This window comes from Lotus japonicus, chromosome 1 (assembly GCF_012489685.1).
Source record: "Lotus japonicus ecotype B-129 chromosome 1, LjGifu_v1.2".
NCBI classification, from domain to species: Eukaryota; Viridiplantae; Streptophyta; class Magnoliopsida; order Fabales; family Fabaceae; genus Lotus; species Lotus japonicus.
In genome coordinates, this window is record NC_080041.1 from 104,981,830 (window position 1) to 104,994,563 (window position 12,734).

The following is a 12,734-nucleotide window of genomic DNA, read 5'->3' on the forward strand; positions in this document are numbered from 1 at the left end:
AAAGTTAAGAAATATAATCAATATTTTAATTAAAATTATTTTTGATTTCTTATTTCGTGTTTTATATGTTTAATTTATCTCTTCTATGAGTTAATTAGTAAAGATAAGATTAAATTAATGTTGCATTAAAATTTTGAAAAGATAAATAAATAAGGAGATTTTTGGGTAAAATTATTTTTTTGTGACATAGGTGTATATATTCATATAGTCATGATATCGAAATCCATATATCCTGACACTATGAAAGCATATAAGTTTGCCGACAACTTTTAACCGCCAAAATTGTGTTTATGTAAAGAAAAAATCAAATATAATTGTGGCAGTTTGAAACGATCACAAATTACGATTAAGTAAAATATACGTCTAATTTGTGGTAGTTTCAAACCTTCACAATTGTATTCGACACTTTTTTAATCTATGTAGTTTTTGTAGTTAAATTGCCACAAATTCTAGGTATCCAAACTATGAGCCATTTTTTACGATAAGAGTATATCATGATTTTATCTTATTTTGTCTTCATTAAACTCTTTTATCCTATTTTGACCACTAATCACGTCTAAGAAACCTTAGATGGATGTTCCCATTACATTTTCCATACTCATAATTATTTATATTTTTCATATGTGGGATGAGGTTTTCTGGGTTTCATATAATGATGCCCAATATAGCGTCAGAACTGACTATGTTTTTCTGGTGAACAACCTATTTATTCTCGCGACTTCCACCTCGGCGGACTCTTCTATCCCTGCTGGTTTTTGGTCTCATACTCTCGTTTGTGGAAAGTATAAAGTCGACTCTGCTGGTGAAGGAGTTGCTTGGAAGCTTTGCAAGGCGGTGGTCCCTTTTCGTTGCAATCTTGGTTAACGAGGAATGGAGGTTGATTTGTTATGCCCATTGTGCATGTCAGAGCCTGAGATGGACGTCCATGTGTGTCTGTTTTGTCCACATGTGCAACAATTCTAGTTTGCATCTCAACTTTTGCTTTGTGAACTGTTGATTGTCATTGTTCCTCAATTGCTTATTTTATGCAGCAATTGTTTGAGAGGGTTGCTAATGATGGGGGCATTTAGGCGGTGTTTGTTGGGTTTTCAGCCATTTAGGAACACCAAAGTAGGGTTGTCTTCAAGAGTAGGTATGTTGTTTGGGTCTGGCTTTTGTAGTGTCAAAACCAGCTCTTATTCTCCCTTTCTTTGTGGTCACGAGCTTCTTCTACTGCTTGGAGGGTGGCCGCAGATGTTAGGTGGGTGTCGCCCTCGTAAAATTGAACTTTGATATATGTTGCCTATAAGGACTCTGTTGTCACAATAGATAAGCATGTCACCCCCCAGCTGGTCGGGCGAATGTGGATATAGAAAGTGTGTTAGAGATTGACTCGGGTGCGAAGTGAGAGAAAGAGGGAAGAAGCGCTAATTTTTGTTTATCGCTTTCCGGTATCCCTTGATCAACCTCCATGTCGTGTCAGAGAATTGGATTATTATGATAATCGAATTATGATGATGAGCGATTTGCGAAAAGCCTTTTTGAATAAAGAAAGTGAGACTTCTTGAAGTGTTTTCGTCTTGTAATAGATCAATAGCATCAAGATCCTTTTTTTTTGGTCAATATCATTCTCTTTCTTTAACTTTTGAGACTCATGTCGGTCAGGGCCCTTGAAGAACCCTCCACTTTATTCAGCTTGTTCTTGTTCGTCTAATCGGGTGAATTTGGGTTTGGCTTTGGTGGCGCGGGATTCTGAAGGTCTTTCTTTGGTTGTTGGTAATGGTCCAGTGTCTCATCTCTTGGCAGAGACGTTATATTTATGTTGGGCTCTATGTTCGGATTTTGGCTTTCACTGTGTGGTTTCGGAGATATATTGGTCGTCTTCAATGCTTGACATAAGTCTAAGTCTAATGTTTCTTATTTCATTTCAGTGTTATATGGCTTTCATACTTTAGCGTCTTCTTTTGATTTATTTACTTTGTCTTTTGTTATGAGATCTACTAACAAGAAAATTGATTTCGTTTCAAAGTTAGACTTTTAGTTCCATTAGCATCATCTAGGTAGAGGATGTTTCTTCAAGTTTGATTGCTTTTCTAAAGACTGATATATTGGATGTAAGCCCTGATATTTGTGATTAAAATATTCAGTTGCATTTTTTTTAAAAAAAATTACACTATAAAACAAGAGATTGCTGCTGGGTACGTCACGCATATGGCAACTCTCTTGCACCATACAATTAAATTCGGGATATGTAGCTAAGTCACAATTATTTCATTTTTAAATAATTAAATTCCGTATACATCATGGAAAACTCAAGATAATGATGGTCTATTGAGGAAATTGATCCTCTAATAAGAGTTAATATAATTAAAAATCAATGGCTAGAATAAAATTTAAAAGACTAAATTACACTTCACTACCTTGAGGTTTTATTATATGACACTAAACTCCAAACTTACTTAAATATTACATTATATTCCACCCGATTTTTCTCAAGTAGATAACAAATTTTTTAACAATATTTTGTAGTAAAAAATGGGGGAGTTAATATTTGAGTAAGTTTGGAGTTTTGTGTCATATAGGAAATTAAAACCTCAAGGCAGCGGGCGTAATTTTACTCAATTTAAAATGGCCAATTTTTTTTACAATTGGGAGGGATCTATTCCTATCTATTAATTAATCATGCAAATGTGCAACCATACACAGGACACAGTACACATAATACAAATCAATAACTACTGACAATATTCATATATAATCATTATTTCAGTTAAAAAAATTTATATATATATTTAATGGTATTTTTTCCCTTAAGTATATTAATTTTTACATATAAAAATACATATATAATTGAAATTCAAATATCATTACTTATTAATAATAAACTGAGAAAAGATACACGAAAATAGTTAATGACTCTATAAAATATTAGATATAAATTGCATACAACTCTATTATTAAGCATGTAATTAATTATATATAAATCGATTATTTTAAAATAAATAAATGTCAAATATATATTTTTAAGTACAATAATTATTTTGTCAAAAAAATCTGAGAGGCCCTTAGGAAAAAGAAGGGGAGGTAAGCCCAATAAAAAAGATGGTCAGAAAACCTTCAAAAGACATAAAACAAAAGCTAAAAAAAAGAACCTCACCCACATGATTCAACAAAAAAAACCCTATAAAGCTACACAAAAAGAGAGCTCCAACAAGCTAGGAAACAAACACCCAGATCAAAACCACAAGGACCCTAAGAAGAGAACATCTTCTTAAGTTCTCCCTCTATCCCGCGAATAGCTTCTAACTCACCGCTAGGATATTCAAGGCCCACGACTTTCACAAGTAGCCACACATTCTTTGCTATAATAAAATACCAGCAAGCAGAATCTGCTACTAGGGACGAAGGATTTGACACGTCTAAAGATGTAGAAAGGTTAGTCATAACATTCCCCGCTTCGCAATGACAAAACCTCAACGAATAACTTCTTTTTCTTCCTACCTCTTTTGGTGATCACATTCTTAGGTCGTCCTCTCATTCGAGGCTCAACCAACTTATAAACACCCAAAAGCACCAACTCCGAGCTACTTCCTCTTGTAAGACTCAATGAATGAGCCAAGGGAGGAGTTATGGAACGATTAGCTACTCACAAAACCTCCACAACAACACTCACAAGAAGAGAAGTGGCAACTCCTTCCTTAAGATTTCCACCCAAATTGTTGTCCAAAGACGACATGAAGTATCTCAAAGGAGTACCCAAGCCAATAGAGACCTCGGAAACTAGGGCGACCTTCTCCACTACAAAACCAAGATCCTGAAAAGAGATTTTAGGGGAAAGAGCTCCGTGGTAGAGATCTTAGGACCCGAGTTGAAAACCTGAGCAGAACTATCAACCGCCCACTCCTCTTGCAAGAGCCAAAAACATTGATCTGTCGGCTTCCACTTACAACATCCCGCCATGAACTATGGAGGGGAGCAGGACTAACCACCACACAACCCTATCTTGGGAGAACTCGACCATCTTCAGAGAAGAATCATTAATGCAAGAATCTCGAAAAATATGACATTTGGCCACGTCCCTGGGAAACCTAGCCACCGCTACTAATAAAATCAACCCACCTAGTCTCAACCCATCAAGCACCCTAATAGAAAAATAACCTTGATTCTTAGAAAGAAAATGAACGAACCCGAACTTGAAACACCTCTCGATCTTCTGATTGTGTTGAATAAAGATGTTAAGAAGTCTCCCAAAAGGAGCAAATAGCTTATGAATCTAGTGATAGCCAATAGCCTCCACAATTCCAAAAAATGAAAAGAGTTGAGCACTGTCATCTTGAACTCTGATGTATACCTCCCAACTTACCCTCCGGTATGACAGACACCAACCTCTGTTTCAAATCGATGAACCCATCTTCTGTCTCTCCTTTGTCTGCATCGCTACCATCTAGCACAAGCCCTTGACCACCCGACGAATCCGTTTCAAATTCCCCACACAAATATTACTCACAAGTAGCCTTGTGTATGAGGGACGCATCATTGTGAAGTATAGGATTCTATGTGAATAATTGTTTGTTCACACCTCAAACGTGAGGTGGAAAGAGGTGAAGGATGAGAGATAGGAAGAAAAGAAAAAAATAAGAGAGGAAAAATATAAGATGTGATAGATGATACGAAGAGATAGAAATAAAAATAAGTGGAAATAAAGTGTATAAAAGATAAGTGTGAATATACCATTATTGATTCTATGTTCCCATTTGGACATTTATTTTTTAATTAACACTACACAATCTTATTATTGGTGAGATATGGAAGAGTACATCAACGTAGATGTTCTTAATCTTTTTGGTTGAATGAATACTTAATTTTATACGTCAATCCGAATAACATACATTAATTGTTTTTGGTCAACGAATAACAGACAAGATTGTTTTTTGGTCGTTAATAAACAAGATATATAAGCCTGAATTGTATTCGAGCCCTATGTTTGGGCCATTATGAGTTGGGCCAACATTAATAATGATATGCAGGACCGGCTTACATGTTTCCAACAAGACCAAAGTTCTTGACCGAGTTGAGGGAGTTCAATCCAAAACAATAAATCAAAACCACAAAGTGTACTTAGGCCTTCCAAGTGGTCTAAGTTTCTTTAAAATATTCATAAATTTGAGTGTAAGTAAGATTATATCTCATCTATATACTATAGAAAAAAAGAACTCTATAAGACCCACTTAGATGAGTTGGCACTCCCAGGTTCACTCTTATCCACCCTCCCTCATTAGTTGACAAGTGTCAAGCTCTAAATCATTCTGACAAATTTATGGTGAGACAATTTCTCCTTAATTTTGGTTTTGTGGCCCATAATTGACAATCTATTAAATAATCATAAAAAATCTCATTAATTATTGATTAATTTTTTTTAACTGTCCATTTATGCTGAATCAAAAGTCATCACCCATTATTAACTACTTATGGAATAGTCATTCAAAATATTATTAATTGTTGTTTGATTTTTTTAAACTCTCCATTAATGCTGTAACAAAAGTCATCACCCATCATTGACTACCTATGGAATAATCATTTAAAATCACATTAATAGATGTTTAATATTCTTATTCATACATAAGGCTTAAAAACAAAAACTTTCTCACTTTTATTATACGTATTTTGCTTTTTTTATGTGATTAAAACTGATTTTGCTAACCTTTCAAAAAGTACGTTTTTGACATCAAGATTCAAATTTTAAAATTTTGACAATCTATAAATTCAAATTTTGAATATTCTTTTTGGAACAATATTCTCCTTCCTTTTTTCACATGCAAACAACATAAACCCTAATTGTTTTCATCTATATACACTCTCTTATGTAATTCTTCTCCTCTATCATTCCATTATTTAACCATCATCTAAGAGTTTTGAAATAACTATTGTTGTGATGACTGGGAAATTGAGAAGCAAATGTTGAAAAAACAAAAAAAGTTCAGGTATTGCTTCTGATTCAACCAGTTTCTTGTCATATCATAAGGGTATAGTTACATTTCTATGAACATTATGAAATGATCTGCAACGTGTGTGATTTATTGAAATGATTTTGATTGGAGTGATGCTTTTTTACTTTTTCTTATGTAATTTCATAGGCCTCATCACCATGGGACTTTTATTGCGAATTGGAATTGGGGATGGTGAGCTTATATGGAAGATTCTTCAAGAGTGAATACAACATGTGAGGTTTTTGCCCTCTTCCTACTTTCTGTTAGATTTCGCTGAATTTTTTTGTTTGTTTTTCCAGAGTGGCTTGGTTGAGTTTTGTTCTACAATTAAAAACCAAAGAAGAGATACGAGGAAGGAGAGGTAAGCCTTATGAATTTTTTATTCACATTTATTTTGAGCAAAGCATATTGAAACATATAACTTAGGAAAACATATACATCTTTATATTTTAGGCATGAATGTTCATCTACTGACCTTGCTGCTTGATTTAATGTTTAGCATGTTACAATTTGGTTATACTCTTTTTCTTTTGGTGTTCACAGATTTTGGTTGATGATGACAGTGTTGAACAGTTGCGGCTTACATAATTAGTATTAAGTGATGTAAGTTAAAATTAAATTAAATACTATTATATATGCACATGCTATCACTATAGATAGTTATGTATTGTGAATTTCAATTTTTACTCTTATTTCAGGATAGTTCAGATCCGTTCATGACAACTACTTCTAGATTAAAGGCTGATGCATCTTCTTCCAACTTAGCAAAGATTGTCGTTTTATGTTGTAATTTATTTATTTATTTGTGCACTTTGAGTTATTTACTGTTTTGCGTTTAGATTATGGTGTGAATATTATATTTTTTAGGTCATATAGAATTTTTTAGGTCATAATATTATATTTAAGTTAATGGAGTTCTTTTTTTATAAAATGACAAGAACTCTGCAATTTTCGTAAAGTTTATAATCTTGAGAAGCTACCTTGGTCAAATAGGTTCTCACATGTTCTGAAGCTCCTATATAAGTATTTCCAAATGTCCAAGGGTTTGTGCGTTCTGATCTGTATCACAAATTTTTATAAGAGTTTATTCGTTTATAGTTCAATCTCTGAACTGCTGATACATTTTATTGCTTGGTTGCAGATTTTGTTACCAATATAAGAAGTTTGTTGAATTATCTAACTTCTAACGTGCAAACAGACCGGTAATACATGGCTTGATACATATCTAATACCATTTCATCTGTAGTTAAGTGGGTGGTGTTTTCCCAATGTAAATTATCAATGTTATAATTGTAGAATATAGATATTAGTCCTGCATCAATTTGTTTTTGAAATTAAGACTTGAAGAATATGCTTTGAGTTTTCGTTGTGATGGCATGGCATGACATGGTGTTACTGTAGTTTTTTATTGCAAAAGAAAAGTTTCCTATATGTACTTTCACTCTTACTTCTTATATGTTGCCTTTGACTCTAAGACATGCTTCCTATATGTACTTTCATTCTTCCTTCTTATATGTTTCCTTTGACTCTTATGCTCTGTTTGTTTGTTTAGGGTGATTTTGAGTGCAAGGAATACAACATCACTAATTTTGGCTGGAAAATACAATTTTGAGTTGTTTGGATCAATCATGAAAATAAGGGGAAAAGGTAAACCATACTGAGACAGGGTTGTTTCATAAATCATCCCTCACATGCGATGAAAATGGGCTAAGAGCAGGAAAAGTAACATTCCTATTATACCCTTCTTCTTCTCCATCTTTGCAACCGATATGGGGAGAAATTTGGAGGTGACAGTGGAAATCTGTTCATCTTCTCCGGCATGCTCAACCATGTCAGCAGTGGTGGTGGTGGCAGTGTAGAGCATGGCGGTGAAGGCGGTGGTGATGGGGGCAGTGGAGGGTGGCGGTTGATTAAAAGTAGCCTTATACATCACAACTCTATCACGCTTGATCCATTATTTATTGGGTGGATTGAATAATCCATAATTTTAATGTATAAGAGTGATTGATTGATAAACTTACACAATACAATGTTTGCACCAAACAATGTATAAATCTATAATGTATTGTATAAGCCTATATTATTATGCCTAATACAGGTACCAAACAAGACCTTAATAAACAAAAAATACCTAATTATCACAAAAAATACAATTTTCTCCTTTTCATACAAATAAATAATTTTAAAAAATCCATTAAAAACACAATACAAAATAAAAAAGAATGTCCCCCGTGCAACGCACGGGTAAAAAATACTAGTTTAGACATAACACATAGGATTTCACACAACAAATTAAAAGCCTCCAACATATTAAATGAAAAAATAAAAAATGAGCCACATGGCAAAGTTCACTGGACATTTTCCTTATCGCAAAGATAGGTTAGCAATATTGGAGGAATTTAGCATACACGTGTAGAAGCTTGTGTAAGGTTACACAAGTGCCTTTTGATCTACAATAGTAGGTTTTCCAGGTTTTTTCAAAAAAAAAATCAAAAAACAAATTTCCTAATTATAATATTTATCCTTAACCCTCTTTCTTATTAACCTTACTAGTATTTTTTACCCGTGCGATGCACGGGGGATTTTCACTTTTATTTATTTTGTGTGTTTTTATTATTTTTGCGTTATTTTTTAAAAGATATTTTTGTATTAATATATTATTTTGTATAAGAATTTTTTAAGGTTTTTTTTTTATAAATGTGTTTTTTTGTTTGGTCATGGCATTGTGATGGATTTAGTGTGTCTGCGGTGTCTTGTCTCCCATGAGACGACACACCACATTCTTTTAACTTGTTTTGTTTTACAACCCTTATTGTTTGCGTGTTGCCTTGACAATATAGTGGGTTGTATTATCTATATGCATGATTTTTATCTGTGATTTGTTTTTACCTTGGCTGATGTTACTCCATTCAAGGGGATTGAAATACATGTTCCGTCACCAGCCTCTCGCTTCGTTGGGTTTTTTGTTGTGACGTGCTGCTGCATCGCGTCCATCTTTGGTGACAACAAATACCTCATATGCGCCCAACCTCTAGGGAGCTTCCTCTAGCCTGGGATCGACCTCTTCTAGATGTGGTAAATGTCAATTTTGATGCTTTTGTTTCATCATTTATTTCAGCTAGTTTTGACTTTTTGTTTTGAATTTTTTTTTTTTAAATTGTGATACAATATTTTCATGAAGTTGAAATTTCCTGTTGTTATTGTCATTCCACAATAACAAATTCTCCTCCAAAAAGTTGGTTGAAACTGAGCTTATTAGTAAATATTATAATATCTTTGAGTGTTCAGTCTACAACTTCAAAATAATGCTTGCGAATATTGAGTTCGTTCTTTATTCTTATAGCTGTTGTTTATGCTCTTTAAATGAAAGTTTTCTCTGTTCCTCTATAACCATATAAAAAAACAACACCAATTTATCTTAATTAATTGTTGACATGATCGTCTCATAAACACTTTTACCTGTGCGTTGCACGGGGATATTAATTTTTGTTTATAGCGTAAAGTTTTTAAAATTTTATGTTATTTTTGTTATGTTTATCAAAAGAAATTTTATGAATTAAAATAAAAAATAAATAAATATTAGATATAAGAAAACATAAATTTGAAAGTTATTTTGCAAGTAATGTGTATGAAGAAAGACTTGTTGAGACATGTCTACCCACTTAATATCATCTCTGAGCCTTGAAATGATTTGTCTCATAAATGCCGCAAGGGATCTAAAATTTTTTAATCACATGAATTCGTGAAGAATAGTATGTGTTATTTTTGTTTTGTTTATTTAAAGATAATTTATGAATTAAAAAAGGATTAAAAAATAAAATTAATTTTAGATATAGAAAAATATAAATATGTAAGTTTTATTTCCCTTTGTAAATGTGCTTTGTTTTGATTTGTAGAAACACATTTTTTTTTGTGTTATCTTTTTTTATGCTTTGAAAAATTGTCCTTGTTTAATCCAAATGCTGCATTTTTTGTATAACAATTTTTTATATAATAATTTAATATGCAGATTTGAAGTAACATAGAGAATAATGATTGCTCTAATGTTTTTTCTGAGATAAAAAAAATGGAAAGTTAATATGAAGTTTTAAGACTTATTTAATAACATTTTAATAAACTTTTATTTTGTTTTTTTATTCATAATATGTAACTACTAAGTTTACACTAACATCAATCGTGTCAGTCGTGTCAGGTAGAAAGAATAGTTACATTTGTTTTCAATTTCAATTAAAATAAAGTTATTTTTCTGATTTGGCAAAAAACAATTGGGATGTCGGCGAACAAAACTGACAAAATTGGGGGGACAAACAACTAAATCTTATTTTTAGTTATTGAAGTTTCTATTAGTGTTTTGTTTTTTTATACATTATATAACACATTTAATCATTGTTTTTTTTCTTAATTTTATTATGATTTGTCTTTACATCAACAAACTTTGACCATTTAAAAATGAATTTTAGCCAATAGTTTTCATGTTTATATTATTGACGTTCATAAACATATATTTTTTTGTGTAAGACATGTGTGTTTTTTCGGAGACAATTCTGTTCGAATCGGGAACATGCACATCCATATATTATCACATGAAACTCATCACTCAAACTTAAAGTATGGAAAACAAATTCAATCTTAGCAAAATGATTTTTTTTTTGAAGATAGCAAAATGATTTTTGAAAGCCAGAAAAGTGTTATATTTCCTAAATTTCAAATTGAAAATGTCTGATCCTGTTCTAAAGCCTACAAAATATTGATTAGCCCTAATCTCTGGACATTGCCACTGCTTAATTCATGCACTGGTTAACACATTGACATAATTATCTCTGGTTCCGGCATTACCTCCTTCAACATAGTGGTTCCTCTTCTTTAAGCGCGACAAAGGAGCCTTGAACTTAAATGGCCAAAGGAAGTTTGTTTGCCTCCTTAAAATGAGGCCTAACCGTCATGATCTCATGGATACGGTCTCATAATTCCATACTTACCTATGGCCTCCTCAATAACAGAGTTATCAATCAGAGAAGTTCTGCATATGGTTCACCTGGAAAGGAATTCACATCACTTAAAGTAAATAGTTAAATGAAAAGCTTTCACACATCATAATCCAAAACAGGCAATATCAGTTTATTAAAGATCAAAATAGGCAGAATCCATCTACTCATCCACAACATCCCTCAGTTGAAACGGGAGTGAAAGTGAAAGCTGCAAAATCAAATTAAGAAAAAGTGAGGAGAACACCAATTTTAACAGCCCAAGTCTTACATAGAAAGAGAGTAATATAGATTTACACAGAAATGGAAAGATAACATCAAAACATGTTAATGGAGTTCTTTTTTATAAAATGTAAACAAAATTTGAGATTTGAGTTTGAAATTTTAATTGAGTACTAAATAATAGTAATTGGAGCCTAATTTTCAGTCAGATTTTAAAACACTTGATACTTTTTTTTAACAAAATAAGCAAATCAATAATATATATAATGGGTAGATATTAACTTTCTTATGCAAAATCAGATTTAGTTTGTGATCAATATAAATAAGAGAAATCCATTTATTTAATGAAAAGGAAATGAATAATCAATTTTAAAAAAAAATCATTTTGATTGGGATACATTTAATTTCAAGGTAAAATAAATAAAAAAATGTCAATTCTGTTTTAGTGAATAAATTTGATTTCTCCTTTAATAATAATTAATGGATTTTCTTTAACTTTTTTATTTAATAAATATAAAATTTAGAATAATTCCATAGATTATGGTGTGGATATTCAATTTAATATTGAAATTTGAGTTTGAAATTTGAAATTGAAAATTGGTTGTGAATAATAGTACTTGCGTCAAAATTTATGGTGTGATATTAAAAAAAATGTAAACGCTTAATTCTTTAGTTTTAATGAAAAAAGAAAATAAATATTGAATTTAATGAGTGCAGTACAATATCAACTTTCTTAAGCAAAATCAGATTTAGTTAGTTATGAGTATAAATAAGGCAAATCTGTTTTTTAAGTAAAAAGGAAATGAATAATCAATTTAGAAAAAAAAATTCTAATTGGGCAACATGAAATTTCGGAGTGGAATGATGAAAAAAAGAGTCAGTTCCGTTTTAATGAGTAGATTTTGATTTTTCCTTTCATAATAATTATTGGGGTTTCTTTTACCTTTTTTAGAAAAAAAGGTAAATAATGGAATGATCTCAATCATCTCATAGATTAAGGAGCGAATATTTAATTTTATTTAATTAATTTATTATTTTTAAAATTGTAAAAAATAACTTTGCGATTTAGGTTTGAAATTTAAAATGGGTACTAAATAAAAGTAATTTGATCCAATTTTTCACTCGGATTTTAAATTATTTTGCTCAGACACAGAATACGCTTTTCTTTCCACCCTAAATCATTTGTAAATTCATTCATAATAATTAATTAGGTTTCTTTTAATTTTTTAAGAAATAAATATAATTTATAGAATGATCTCATTGATTAATGAGTCAATATTCAATTTAAGTTAATGAATTTCCTTTTTTAAAAATTGTAAAAAAAAAAAATTGAGATTTGAGTTTGAAATTTAAAATGAGTACTAAATAATAGTAATTGAGGCCAAATTTTCAGTCAAATTTTAAAACATTTTTCTTAAATGAGTACTATATACTTATGATTAGATTACATGGTAAAAAAGTTCGACGGGGAAAAACATTCTACACAAGAAATAGTTCATGTAAAAACTAATAATTTTTGCTAACTCTTCATTCTCATCCTTCCCTTATGGCTCCTAGCTTT

General features: G+C 31.5%; 1 long non-coding RNA gene across 1 annotated transcript; it reads left to right on the forward strand.

Annotated features, from left to right (window-relative positions):
• Window positions 1-6,905: 6,905 nt before the first annotated feature.
• LOC130732376 (uncharacterized) lies at window positions 6,906-8,044 on the forward strand. The gene is made up of 2 exons (XR_009017022.1): window positions 6,906-7,168; window positions 7,519-8,044. It is a non-coding gene; the product is annotated as an uncharacterized LOC130732376 (long non-coding RNA).
• The last annotated feature ends 4,690 nt before the right edge of the window (window positions 8,045-12,734 follow it).